Below are 15,113 nucleotides of genomic sequence, written 5' to 3'. Positions count from 1 at the left end.
CTATCACTCTCTATCACTCTCAGACACTCTCTGCCACTCACTATCACTCTCTGACTCTCTCTATCACTCTCTGAATCTCTCTGACACTCTCAGAGGCTCTCTATCACTCGCTATCACTCACTGACACTCTCAGACACTCTCTGTCACTCTCTGACACACTCTGACACTCTCTGACACTCTCAGACAATCTCTATCACACTCTGACACGGTCTGACACTCTCCTTCACTCTCTGAAACCCTCTGACACTCTCTGAGACTCTCAGACACTCTCAATCACACTCCGTATCACTCTCTGACACTCTCTGACACTCTCTGACACTCTCTGACACTCTCTATCACTCTCTATCACTCTCTGACACACTCTGACACTCTCTATCACTCAATAACACTCTCTATCACTCAATGTCACTCTCTGACACTCTCTGACACACTCTGACACTCTCAGACACACTCAATCACACTCCGTATCACTCTCTGACACTCTCTGACACGCTCTATCACTCTCTGACACTCTCTGACACTCTCTATCACTCTCTATCACTCTCTGACACTCTCTGACACTCTCTATCACTCAATGACACTCTCTATCACTCTCCATCACTCTCTGATACACTTTGACACTCTCAGAAACTCTCAATCACACTCCGTATCACTCTCTGACACTCTCTGACACTCTCTGACACTCTCTATCACTCTCTGACACTTTCTGACACTCTCTATTACTCAATGACACTCTCTATCACTCTCCATCACTCTCTGACACTCTCTGACACACTCTGACACTCTCAGACACTCTCAATCACACTCCGTATCACTCTCTGACACTCTCTGACACTCTCTGACACTCTCTATCACTCTCTGACACTTTCTGACACTCTCTATTACTCAATGACACTCTGTGACACTCTCTATCCCTCTCTATCACTCGATGACACTCTCTGACGCTATCTATCACTCTCTATCACTCTCTGACACTCTCTGACACACTCTGACACTCTCTATCACTCTCTATCACTCTCTATCACTCTCTGACACTCTCTGACACTCTCTGACACTCTCCATCACTCTCTGACACTCTCTGAAACTCTCTATCACTCTCTATCACTCTCTGACACTCTCTGACACCCTCTGACACACTCTGACACTCTCTGACACTCTCATAGGCTCTCTATCACTCTCCATCACTCTGTGTCACTCTCTATCACTCTCTGACACTCTCTGACACTCTCTATCACTCTCTGACACTCTCTGACACTCTCAGAGGGTCTCTATCACTCTCTATCTCTCACTGACACTCTCAGACACTCTCGATCAGTCTCTGACACTCACTGACACTCTCAGACACTCTCTTTCACTCTCTGTCACTCTCAGACACTCTCAGACACTCTCTGACACTCTCTATCACTCTCTATCACTCTCTGACACACTCTGACACTCTCTATCACTCTCTTTCACTCGCTGACACTCTCTGACACTCTCTATCACACTCTATCAATCTCTGACACTCTCTGACACTCTCAATTAATCAATGACACTCTGTGACACGGTCTATGACTCTCTGGAACTCTCTGACACACGCTGACACTCTCTATCACTCTTTATCACTCTCTGACACTCTCTATCACTCTCTGTCACTCTCTGACACACTCTGACACACTCTGACACTCTCTGACACTCTCAGACCCTCTCTGTCACTCTCTATCACTCTCTGACATTCTCTGTCACTCTCTACCACTCTCTGACACTCTCTATCACTCTCTGACACTCTCTGACACTCTCAGAGGCTCTCTATCACTCTCAATCACTCACTGAAACTCTCAGACACTCTCTATCACTCTCTGACACTGTCTATCTCTCTCTGACACTCTCTATCGCTCTCTGACACTCTCTGACACACTCAATCAATCTCTATCACTCTCTGACACACTCTGACACTCTCTATCACTCTCTGACACTCTCTGACACTCTCTATCACTCTCTATCACTCTCTGACACTCTCTGAGACTCTCCATCACTCTATGACACTCTATGACACTCTCTGACACTCTCTATCACTCTCTATCACTCTCTATCACTCTCAGACACTCTCTGCCACTCACTATCACTCTCTGACTCTCTCTATCACTCTCTGAATCTCTCTGACACTCTCAGAGGCTCTCTATCACTCGCTATCACTCACTGACACTCTCAGACACTCACTATCACTCTCTGACACACTCTGACACTCTCTGACACTCTCAGACAATCTCTATCACACTCTGACACGGTCTGACACTCTCCTTCACTCTCTGAAACCCTCTGACACTCTCTGAGACTCTCAGACACTCTCAATCACACTCCGTATCACTCTCTGACACTCTCTGACACTCTCTGACACTCTCTGACACTCTCTATCACTCTCTATCACTCTCTGACACACTCTGACACTCTCTATCACTCAATAACACTCTCTATCACTCAATGTCACTCTCTGACACTCTCTGACACACTCTGACACTCTCAGACACACTCAATCACACTCCGTATCACTCTCTGACACTCTCTGACACGCTCTATCACTCTCTGACACTCTCTGACACTCTCTATCACTCTCTATCACTCTCTGACACTCTCTGACACTCTCTATCACTCAATGACACTCTCTATCACTCTCCATCACTCTCTGACACTCTCTGATACACTTTGACACTCTCAGAAACTCTCAATCACACTCCGTATCACTCTCTGACACTCTCTGACACTCTCTGACACTCTCTATCACTCTCTGACACTTTCTGACACTCTCTATTACTCAATGACACTCTCTATCACTCTCCATCACTCTCTGACACTCTCTGACACACTCTGACACTCTCAGACACTCTCAATCACACTCCGTATCACTCTCTGACACTCTCTGACACTCTCTGACACTCTCTATCACTCTCTGACACTTTCTGACACTCTCTATTACTCAATGACACTCTGTGACACTCTCTATCCCTCTCTATCACTCGATGACACTCTCTGACGCTATCTATCACTCTCTATCACTCTCTGACACTCTCTGACACACTCTGACACTCTCTATCACTCTCTATCACTCTCTATCACTCTCTGACACTCTCTGACACTCTCTGACACTCTCCATCACTCTCTGACACTCTCTGAAACTCTCTATCACTCTCTATCACTCTCTGACACTCTCTGACACCCTCTGACACACTCTGACACTCTCTGACACTCTCATAGGCTCTCTATCACTCTCCATCACTCTGTGTCACTCTCTATCACTCTCTGACACTCTCTGACACTCTCTATCACTCTCTGACACTCTCTGACACTCTCAGAGGGTCTCTATCACTCTCTATCTCTCACTGACACTCTCAGACACTCTCGATCAGTCTCTGACACTCACTGACACTCTCAGACACTCTCTTTCACTCTCTGTCACTCTCAGACACTCTCAGACACTCTCTGACACTCTCTATCACTCTCTATCACTCTCTGACACACTCTGACACTCTCTATCACTCTCTTTCACTCGCTGACACTCTCTGACACTCTCTATCACACTCTATCAATCTCTGACACTCTCTGACACTCTCTATTAATCAATGACACTCTGTGACACGGTCTATGACTCTCTGGAACTCTCTGACACACTCTGACACTCTCTATCACTCTTTATCACTCTCTGACACTCTCTGAGACTCTCCATCACTCTATGACACTCTCTGACACTCTCTATCACTCTCTATCACTCTCTATCAATCTCTGACACTCTCTATCACTCTCTGACACTCACTGACACTCTCAGACACTCTCTGCCACTCACTATCACTCTCTGACTCTCTCTATCACTCTCTGAATCTCTCTGACACTCTCAGAGGCTCTCTATCACTCTCTATCACTCACTGACACTCTCAGACACTCTCTATCACTCTCTGACACTCACTGACACTCTCAGACACTCTCTTTCACTCTCTGTCACTCTCAGACAATCTCAGACACTCTCTATCACTCTCTGAAACTGTCTATCGCTCTCTGACACTCTCTGACACACTCAATCACACTCTATCACTCTCTGACACACTCTGACTCTCTCTATCACTCTATGACACTCTCTGACACTCTCTATCACTCTCTGTCACTCTCTGACACACTCTGACACTCTCTGACACTCTCAGACCCTCTCTGTCACTCTCTATCACTCTCTGACATTCTCTATCACTCTCTGACACTCTCTATCACTCTCAGACACTCTCTGTCACTCTCTACCACTCTCTGACACTCTCTATCACTCTCTGACACTCTCTGACACTCTCAGAGGCTCTCTATCACTCTCAATCACTCACTGAAACTCTCAGACACTCTCTATCACTCTCTGACACACTCTGACACTCACTGACACTCTCAGACACTCTCTTTCACTCTCTGTCACTCTCTATCACTCTCTGACACTGTCTGACACACTCAATCAATCTCTATCACTCTCTGACACACTCTGACACTCTCTATTAATGAATGACACTCTGTGACACTCTCTATGACTCTCTGAAACTCTCTGACACACTCTGACACTCTCTATCACTCTCTATCACTCTCTGACACTCTCTGAGACTCTCCATCACTCTATGACACTCTCTGACACTCTCTATCACTCTCTATCACTCTCTATAACTCTCAGACACTCTCTGCCACTCACTATCACTCTCTGACTCTCTCTATCACTCTCTGAATCTCTCTATCACTCTCAGACACTCTCTGTCACTCTCTACCACTCTCTGACACTCTCTATCACTCTCTGACACTCTCTGACACTCTCAGAGGCTCTCTATCACTCTCAATCACTCACTGAAACTCTCAGACACTCTCTATCACTCTCTATCACTCTCTATCACTCTCTATCACTCTCAGACACTCTCTGTCACTCTCTATCACTCTCTGACATTCTCTATCACTCTCTGACACTCTCTATCACTCTCAGACACTCTCTGTCACTCTCTACCACTCTCTGACACTCTCTATCACTCTCTGACACTCTCTGACACTCTCAGAGGCTCTCTATCACTCTCAATCACTCACTGAAACTCTCAGACACTCTCTATCACTCTCTGACACTCTCTGACACTCACTGACACTCTCAGACACTCTCTTTCACTCTCTGTCACTCTCTGACACTCTCAGACACTCTCTATCACTCTCTGACAATGTCTGACACACTCAATCAATCTCTATCACTCTCTGACACACTCTGACACTCTCTATTAATCAATGACACTCTGTGACACTCTCTATGACTCTCTGAAACTCTCTGACACACTCTGACACTCTCCATCACTCTCTATCACTCTCTGACACTCTCTGAGACTCTCCATCACTCTATGACACTCTCTGACACTCTCTATCACTCTCTATCACTCTCAGACACTCTCTGCCACTCACTATCACTCTCTGACTCTCTCTATCACTCTCTGAATCTCTCTGACACTCTCAGAGGCTCTCTATCACTCTCTATCACTCACTGACACTCTCAGACACTCTCTATCACTCTCTGACACACTCTGACACTCTCTGACACTCTCAGAGACTCTCTATCACACTCTGACACGGTCTGACACTCTCCATCACTCTCTGAAACTCTCTGACACTCTCTGAGACTCTCAGACACTCTCAATCACACTCCGTATCACTCTCTGACACTCTCTGACACTCTCTGACACTCTCTGACACTCTCTATCACTCTCTATCACTCTCTGACACTCTCTGACACTCTCTATCACTCAATAACACTCTCTATCACTCAATGACACTCTCTGACACTCTCTGACACTCTCTGACACTCTCAGACACACTCAATCACACTCCGTATCACTCACTGACACTCTCTGACACGCTCTATCACTCTCTGACACTCTCTGACTCTCTCTATCACTCTCTATCACTCTCTGACACTCTCTGACACTCTCTATCACTCAATGACACTCTCTATCACTCTCCATCACTCTCTGACATTCTCTCACACACTTTGACACTCTCAGACACTCTCAATCACACTCCGTATCACTCTCTGACACTCTCTGACACTCTCTATCACTCTCTGACACTTTCTGACACTCTCTATTACTCAATGACACTCTCTATCACTCTCCATCACTCTCTGACACTCTCTGACACACTCTGACACTCTCAGACACTCTCAATCACACTCCGTATCACTCTCTGACACTCTCTGACACTCTCTGACACTCTCTATCACTCTCTGACACTTTCTGACACTCTCTATTACTCAATGACACTCTGTGACACTCTCTATCCCTCTCTATCACTCGATGACACTCTCTGACGCTATCTATCACTCTCTATCACTCTCTGACACTCTCTGACACACTCTGACACTCTCTATCACTCTCTATCACTCTCTATCACTCTCTGACACTCTCTGACACTCTCTGACACTCTCCATCACTCTCTGACACTCTCTGAAACTCTCTATCACTCTCTATCACTCTCTGACACTCTCTGACACCCTCTGACACACTCTGACACTCTCTGACACTCTCATAGGCTCTCTATCACTCTCCATCACTCTGTGTCACTCTCTATCACTCTCTGACACTCTCTGACACTCTCTATCACTCTCTGACACTCTCTGACACTCTCAGAGGGTCTCTATCACTCTCTATCACTCACTGACACTCTCAGACACTCTCTATCAGTCTCTGACACTCACTGACACTCTCAGACACTCTCTTTCACTCTCTGTCACTCTCAGACACTCTCAGACACTCTCTATCACTCTCTGACACTCTCTATCACTCTCTGACACTCTCTATCGCTCTCTGACACTCTCTGACACACTCAATCACTCTCTATCACTCTCTGAAACACTCTGACACTCTCTATCACTCTATGACACTCTCTGACACTCTCTATCACTCTCTATCACTCTCTGACACACTCTGACACTCTCTGACACTCTCAGACACTCTATGTCACTCTCTGTCACTCTCTATCAATCTGTGACACTCTCTATCACTCTCTATCAATCTCTTACCCTCTCTATCACTCTCTTACACTCTCTATCACACTCTGACACTCTCTGACACTCTCTATCACTCAATGACACACTCTGAAACTGTCTATCACTCCCTATCACTCTCTATCACTCTCTGACACTCACTGACACTCTGAGACACTCGCTGTCGCTCTCAGACACTCTCTGTCACTCTCTGTCACTCTCTGTCACTCTCTGACACTCTCTGACACTCTCTGATACTCTCTATCACTCTCTGACACTCTCTGTCACTCACTGACACTCTCTTTCGCTCTCTGACACTCTCTGACACTCTCAGAGACTCTCAGAATCTCTCTATCACTCTCTGACAGTCTCTGAAACTCTCAGAATCTCTCTCTCACTCTCTGACAGTCTCTGAAACTCTCAGAATCTCTCTCTCACTCTCTGAAACTCTCTGACACTCTCAGAGACTCTCTATCACTCTCTATCACTCTCTGACATTCTCTATCACTCTCTGACATTCTCAGACTCTCTCTGTCACTCTCTGACACTCCCTATCACTCTCTGACACTCTCTGACACTCTCTATCACTCTCTGACACTCTCTATCACTCAATGACCCTCTGTGACACTCTCTATCACTCTCCATCACTCTCTGACACTCTCTGACACACTCTGACAATCTCTGACACTCTCTATCACTCTCTGACACTCTCTGTAACTCTCTATCACTCTCTGACACTCTCTATCACTCTCTATCACTCTCTGACACACTCTGACACTCTCTATCACTCTCTTTCACTCGCTGACACTCTCTGACACTCTCTGACACTCTCTATCACTCTCTGACACTTTCTGACACTCTCTATTACTCAATGACACTCTGTGACACTCTCTATCCCTCTCTATCACTCGATGACACTCTCTGACGCTATCTATCACTCTCTATCACACTCTGACACTCTCTGACACACTCTGACACTCTCTATCACTCTCTATCACTCTCTATCACTCTCTGACACTCTCTGACACTCTCTGACACTCTCCATCACACTCTGACACTCTCTGAAACTCTCTATCACTCTCTATCACTCTCTGACACTCTCTGACACCCTCTGACACACTCTGACACTCTCTGACACTCTCATAGGCTCTCTATCACTCTCCATCTCTCTGTGACACTCTCTATCACTCTCTATCAATCTCTTACCCTCTCTATCACTCTCTTACACTCTCTATCACACTCTGACACTCTCTGACACTCTCTATCACTCAATGACACACTCTGAAACTGTCTATCACTCCCTATCACTCTCTATCACTCTCTGACACTCACTGACACTCTGAGACACTCGCTGTCGCTCTCAGACACTCTCTGTCACTCTCTGTCACTCTCTGTCACTCTCTGACACTCTCTGACACTCTCTGATACTCTCTATCACTCTCTGACACTCTCTGTCACTCACTGACACTCTCTTTCGCTCTCTGACACTCTCTGACACTCTCAGAGACTCTCAGAATCTCTCTATCACTCTCTGACAGTCTCTGAAACTCTCAGAATCTCTCTCTCACTCTCTGACAGTCTCTGAAACTCTCAGAATCTCTCTCTCACTCTCTGAAACTCTCTGACACTCTCAGAGACTCTCTATCACTCTCTATCACTCTCTGACATTCTCTATCACTCTCTGACATTCTCAGACTCTCTCTGTCACTCTCTGACACTCCCTATCACTCTCTGACACTCTCTGACACTCTCTATCACTCTCTGACACTCTCTATCACTCAATGACCCTCTGTGACACTCTCTATCACTCTCCATCACTCTCTGACACTCTCTGACACACTCTGACAATCTCTGACACTCTCTATCACTCTCTGACACTCTCTGTAACTCTCTATCACTCTCTGACACTCTCTATCACTCTCTATCACTCTCTGACACACTCTGACACTCTCTATCACTCTCTTTCACTCGCTGACACTCTCTGACACTCTCTGACACTCTCTATCACTCTCTGACACTTTCTGACACTCTCTATTACTCAATGACACTCTGTGACACTCTCTATCCCTCTCTATCACTCGATGACACTCTCTGACGCTATCTATCACTCTCTATCACATTCTGACACTCTCTGACACACTCTGACACTCTCTATCACTCTCTATCACTCTCTATCACTCTCTGACACTCTCTGACACTCTCTGACACTCTCCATCACACTCTGACACTCTCTGAAACTCTCTATCACTCTCTATCACTCTCTGACACTCTCTGACACCCTCTGACACACTCTGACACTCTCTGACACTCTCATAGGCTCTCTATCACTCTCCATCTCTCTGTGTCACTCTCTATCACTCTCTGACACTCTCTATCACTCTCTGACACTCTCTGACACTCTCAGAGGGTCTCTATCACTCTCTATCACTCACTGACACTCTCAGACACTCTCTATCAGTCTCTGACACTCACTGACACTCTCAGACACTCTCTTTCACTCTCTGTCACTCTCAGACACTCTCAGACACTCTCAGACACTCTCTATCACTCGATGACACTCTCTGACACTCTCTATCACTCTCTATCACTCTCTGACACACTCTGACACTCTCTGACACTCTCAGACACTCTCTGTCACTCTCTGTCACTCTCTATCAATCTCTGACACTCTCTATCACTCTCTATCACTCTCTTACACTCTCCATCACTCTCTGACACTCTCTGACACTCTCTATCACTCTCTGACACTCTCTATCACTCAATGACACACTCTGAAACTGTCTATCACTCCCTATCACTCTCTATCACTCTCTGACACTCACTGACACTCTCAGACACTCGCTGTCGCTCTCAGACACTCTCTGTCACTCTCTGAAACTCTCTGACACTCTCTGAGACTCTCTATCACTCTCTGACACTCTCTGTCACTCACTCACACTCTCTTTCGCTCTCTGACACTCTCAGAGACTCTCTATCACTCAATGACCCTCTGTGACACTCTCTATCACTCTCCATCACTCTCTGACACTCTCTGACACACTCTGACACACTCTGACACTCTCTGACACTCTCTATCACTCTCTATCACTCTCTGGGACTCTCTGTAAGTCTCTATCACTCTCTGACACTCTCTGTAACTCTCTATCACTCTCTGACACTCTCTATCACTCTCTGACACACTCTGACACTGTCTATCACTCTCTTTCACTCGCTGACACTCTCTGACACTCTCTATCACTCTCTATCAATCTCTGACACTCTCTGACACTCTCTATTAATCAATGACACTCTGTGACACTCTCTATGACTCTCTGAAACTCTCTGACACACTCTGACACTCTCTATCACTCTCTATCACTCTCTGACACTCTCTGAGACACTCCATCACTCTATGACACTCTCTGACACTCTCTATCACTCTTTATCACTCTCTGACACGCTCTATCACTCTCTTACACACTCTGACACTCTCAGACACTCTCAATCACACTCCGTATAACTCTCTGACACTCTCTGACACTCTCCGACACTCTCTATCACTCTCTGACACTCTCTGACACTCTCTGACACTCTCTATCACTCAATGACACTCTCTATCACTCTCCATCACTCTCTGACACTCTCTGACACACTCTGACACTCTCAGACACTCTCAATCACACTCCGTATCACTCTCTGACACTCTCTGACACTCTCTGACACTCTCTATCACTCTCTGACACTCTCTCACACTCTCTGACACTCTCTATCACTCTCTGACACTCTCTGACACACTCTGACACTCTCAGACACTCTCAATCACACTCCGTATCACTCTCTGACACTCTCTGACACTCTCTATTACTCAATGACACTCTGTGACACTCTCTGACGCTATCTATCACTCTCTATCACTCTCTGACACTCTCTGACACACTCTGACCCTCTCTATCACTCTCTATCAATCTCTGACACTCTGTGACACTCTCTGACACTCTCCATCACTCTCTGACACTCTCTGAAACTCTCTTTCACTCTCTATCACTCTCTGACACTCTCTGACACCCTCTGACACACTCTGACACTCTCTGACACTCTCATAGGCTCTCTATCACTCTCCATCACTCTGTGTCACTCTCTATCACTCTCTGACACTCTCTATCACTCTCTGACACTCTCTGACACTCTCAGAGGGTCTCTATCACTCTCTATCACTCACTGACACTCTCAGACACTCTCTATCAGTCTCTGACACTCACTGACACTCTCGGACACTCTCTGTCACTCTCAGACACTCTCAGACACTCTCAGACACTCTCTATCACTCTCTGACACTCTCTATCACTCTCTGACACTCTCTATCGCTCTCTGACACTCTCTGACACACTCAATCACTCTCTCTCACTCTCTGAAACACTCTGACACTCTCTATCACTCTATGACACTCTCTGACACTCTCTATCACTCTCTATCACTCTCTGATACACTCTGACACTCTCTGACACTCTCAGACACTCGCCGTCACTCTCTGTCACTCTCTATCAATCTCTGACACTCTCTATCACTCTCTATCACTCTCTTACACTCTCTATCACTCTCTGACACTCTCTATCACTCTCTATCACACTCTGACACTCTCTGACACTCTCTATCACTCAATGACACACTCTGAAACTGTCTATCACTCCCTATCACTCTCTATCACTCTCTGACACTCACTGACACTCTGAGACACTCGCTGTCGCTCTCAGACACTCTCTGTCACTCTCTGTCACTCTCTGTCACTCTCTGACACTCTCTGACACTCTCTGATACTCTCTATCACTCTCTGACACTCTCTGTCACTCACTGACACTCTCTTTCGCTCTCTGACACTCTCTGACACTCTCAGAGACTCTCAGAATCTCTCTCTCACTCTCTGAAACTCTCTGACACTCTCAGAGACTCTCTATCACTCTCTATCACTCTCTGACACTCTCTATCACTCTCTTACACACTCTGACACTCTCTGACACTCTCTATCACTCTCTGACACTCTCTGACACTCTCTGACACTCTCTATCACTCAATGACACTCTCTATCACTCTCCATCACTCTCTGACACTCTCTGACACACTCTGACACTCTCAGACACTCTCAATCACACTCCGTATCACTCTCTGACACTCTCTGACACTCTCTGACACTCTCTATCACTCTCTGACGCTCTCTCACACTCTCTGACACTCTCTATCACTCTCTGACACTCTCTGACACACTCTGACACTCTCAGACACTCTCAATCACACTCCGTATCACTCTCTGACACTCTCTGACACTCTCTGACACTCTCTATCACACTCTGACACTTTCTGACACTCTCTATTACTCAATGACACTCTGTGACACTCTCTGACGCTATCTATCACTCTCTATCACTCTCTGACACTCTCTGACACACTCTGACCCTCTCTATCACTCTCTATCAATCTCTGACACTCTGTGACACTCTCTGACACTCTCCATCACTCTCTGAGACTCTCTGAAACTCTCTTTCACTCTCTATCACTCTCTGACACCCTCTGACACACTCTGACACTCTCTGACACTCTCATAGGCTCTCTATCACTCTCCATCACTCTGTGTCACTCTCTATCACTCTCTGACACTATCTATCACTCTCTGACACTCTCTGACACTCTCAGAGGGTCTCTATCACTCTCTATCACTCACTGACACTCTCAGACACTCTCTATCAGTCTCTGACACTCTCGGACACTCTCTTTCACTCTCTGTCACTCTCAGACACTCTCAGACACTCTCAGACACTCTCTATCACTCTCTGACACTCTCTATCACTATCTGACACTCTCTATCGCTCTCTGACACTCTCTGACACACTCAATCACTCTCTCTCACTCTCTGAAACACTCTGACACTCTCTATCACTCTATGACACTCTCTGACACTCTCTATCACTCTCTATCACTCTCTGACACACTCTGACACTCTCTGACACTCTCAGACACTCGCCGTCACTCTCTGTCACTCTCTATCAATCTCTGACACTCTCTATCACTCTCTATCACTCTCTTACACTCTCTATCACTCTCTGACACTCTCTATCACTCTCTATCACACTCTGACACTCTCTGACACTCTCTATCACTCAATGACACACTCTGAAACTGTCTATCACTCCCTATCACTCTCTATCACTCTCTGACACTCACTGACACTCTGAGACACTCGCTGTCGCTCTCAGACACTCTCTGTCACTCTCTGTCACTCTCTGTCACTCTCTGACACTCTCTGACACTCTCTGATACTCTCTATCACTCTCTGACACTCACTGTCACTCACTGACACTCTCTTTCGCTCTCTGACACTCTCTGACACTCTCAGAGACTCTCAGAATCTCTCTCTCACTCTCTGAAACTCTCTGACACTCTCAGAGACTCTCTATCACTCTCTATCACTCTCTGACACCCTCTATCACTCTCTTACACACTCTGACACTCTCAGACACTCTCAATCACACTCCGTATAACTCTCTGACACTCTCTGACACTCTCTGACACTCTCTATCACTCTCTGACACTCTCTGACACTCTCTATCACTCAATGACACTCTCTATCACTCTCCATCACTCTCTGACACTCTCTGACACACTCTGACACTCTCAGACACTCTCAATCACACTCCGTATCACTCTCTGACACTCTCTGACACTCTCTGACACTCTCTATCACTCTCTGACACTCTCTGACACTCTCTATCACTCTCTGACACACTCTGACACTCTCAGACACTCTCAATCACACTCCGTATCACTCTCTGACACTCTCTGACACTCTCTGACACTCTCTATCACTCTCTGACACTTTCTGACACTCTCTATTACTCAATGACACTCTGTGACACTCTCTATCCCTCTCTATCACTCTATGGCACTCTCTGACGCTATCTATCACTCTCTATCACTCTCTGACACTCTCTGACACACTCTGACCCTCTCTATCACTCTCTATCAATCTCTGACACTCTGTGACACTCTCTGACACTCTCCATCACTCTCTGACACTCTCTGAAACTCTCTATCACTCTCTATCACTCTCTGACACTCTCAGACACTCTCTATCAGTCTCTGACACTCACTGACACTCTCGGACACTCTCTTTCACTCTCTGTCACTCTCAGACACTCTCAGACACTCTCAGACACTCTCTATCACTCTCTGACACTCTCTATCACCCTCTGACACTCTCTATCGCTCTCTGACACTCTCTGACACACTCAATCACTCTCTCTCACTCTCTGAAACACTCTGACACTCTCTATCACTCTATGACACTCTCTGACACTCTCTATCACTCTCTATCACTCTCTGACACACTCTGACACTCTCTGACACTCCCAGACACTCTCTGTCACTCTCTGTAACTCTCTATCAATTTCTGACACTCTCTATCACTCTCTATCACTCTCTTACACTCTCTATCACTCTCTGACACTCTCTATCACTCTCTATCACACTCTGACACTCTCTGACACTCTCTATCAGTCAATGACACACTCTGAAACTGTCTATCACTCCCTATCACTCTCTATCACTCTCTGACACTCACTGACACTCTGAGACACTCACTGTCGCTCTCAGACACTCTCTGTCACTCTCTGACACTCTCTGTCACTCTCTGACACTCTCTGACACTCTCTGATACTCTCTATCACTCTCTGACACTCTCTGTCACTCACTGACACTCTCTTTCGCTCTCTGACACTCTCTGACACTCTCTGACACTCTCAGAATCTCTCTCTCTCACTCTCTGAAACTCTCTGACACTCTCAGAGACTCTCTATCACTCTCTATCACTCTCTGACATTCTCTATCACTCTCTGACATTCTCAGACTCTCTCTGTCACTCTCTGACACTCCCTATCACTCTCTGACACTCTCTGACACTCTCTATCACTCTCTGACACTCTCTATCACTCAATGACCCTATGTGACACTCTCTATCACTCTCCATCACTCTCTGACACTCTCTGACACACTCTGACACTCTCTGACACTCTCTGACACTCTCTATCACTCTCTGACACTCTCTGTAACACTCTATCACTCTCTGACACTCTCTGTAACTCTC

The sequence above is a fragment of the Heterodontus francisci genome, chromosome 18, assembly GCF_036365525.1.
Source record: "Heterodontus francisci isolate sHetFra1 chromosome 18, sHetFra1.hap1, whole genome shotgun sequence".
Taxonomy (NCBI): Eukaryota; Metazoa; Chordata; class Chondrichthyes; order Heterodontiformes; family Heterodontidae; genus Heterodontus; species Heterodontus francisci.
Note: the sequence above shows the minus strand (reverse complement) of the source record.